We start from the raw sequence: 1,002 nt of genomic DNA, 5'->3' as shown, positions 1-1,002 counted from the left end.
TGTGAACGTGCGCGCGCGTGTGTGTGAGTGTGTGTGTACATACACCCGTGCCGGGTTCCAGCCTCCCGGCTGGGACCCCACTGTGGGCGCAGGAGCGGCGGGCAAGGGGAGAAGCCAGGGGCCCGGTGGGCGGCCCCAAGGAGAGGGGGCGCGCCAGGGCGAGGGGCGCGGGTGGGGAGAGCGGCGGCGCCCCGCTCAGGCTGCTGCTGGCCCGGCGGCGGCGAGCGTAGAGAGCCCTGTCCTCCTCCCTCCTGGTGGCGCAGAGGGAGGCGGCAGTGGTTGAGGGTCGCGCTGCCCTCTTCGCTCTTGTAAATTCTCCCTCCCGACAGGGGGTGGTGAGCGCCGCTGGGGCTCGAGGGAGGGCTAGGCTTCCCCGCCTAGGGGTCGCCTAGCTTGAGGGAGGCCACTCCAAGACGGGGGTCTCTCCGCCTAGGCCAGCCTCTCGGGGCCGGGGACTTTGCGCACGGCCTAGGGGAGCAGAGAGGTGGCGGCGCAGGGGGCAGGGGCGCGCAGGCTATCGGAGCGCAGCGGGAGTGGCGGCGGGGAAAGGCCCTTGCTGCAGCCGCCACCGCCGCCCTGTTGGTGCGGTCGCTTCCTGATCCAGAGCAGCCGCTACCGCCACTGCTGCCCGAGCCGGGAGCCCGCGAGCGCCCCAGCCCGGCCCGGCGTCCCCGCCGGCGCCCGAGGCAGCAGCGGAGGAGCTGCGGGCTCTGCCCTGCGCCGGGACTGCTCGGCTGCTCGGCGGCAGGGAGGGTGAATGAAGATGGGAGGAGGGGAAGGAGGAGGCGGCGGCGGAGGAGGCGCTGCGGGGATTGGGATGCGCCCCGGAGCCCCGCGGCTCGTTCACTCGGGGCCCGAGACGCTGCCACTGCCGGGGCTGCCGCCGCCGCTGCCTCCTACGTGGTTACTGCGGAGCGCACAGGCCGGTCCCGCAGGGGGCAGGGAAGGGGCCGGACGGGCGGAGCGAGAGGTGAGGCGGGGTCGGAGAGGAGGGAGTGAGTG

General features: G+C 74.3%; 1 protein-coding gene across 2 annotated transcripts in view; it reads left to right on the top strand.

Moving 5' to 3' along the window:
- Atxn1 (ataxin 1) overlaps window positions 1-1,002 on the top strand; it is a 380,515-nt gene that overhangs the window by 537 nt on the left and 378,976 nt on the right. The window contains exon 1 of one of the 2 annotated variants that reach the window (XM_026783020.1): window positions 804-970. The exons of the other annotated variant lie outside the window; for it this stretch is intronic. The gene's annotated coding sequence lies outside the window, so the exon portion shown is untranslated. Of the gene's footprint in view, window positions 1-803; window positions 971-1,002 lie in introns of those variants that run through there. 2 annotated transcript variants of the gene reach the window in all.

The sequence above is a fragment of the Microtus ochrogaster genome, chromosome 16, assembly GCF_000317375.1.
Source record: "Microtus ochrogaster isolate Prairie Vole_2 chromosome 16, MicOch1.0, whole genome shotgun sequence".
In the NCBI taxonomy this organism is placed as follows: domain Eukaryota; kingdom Metazoa; phylum Chordata; class Mammalia; order Rodentia; family Cricetidae; genus Microtus; species Microtus ochrogaster.
Note: the sequence above shows the minus strand (reverse complement) of the source record. Positions and strands in the feature narration are given on the sequence as shown.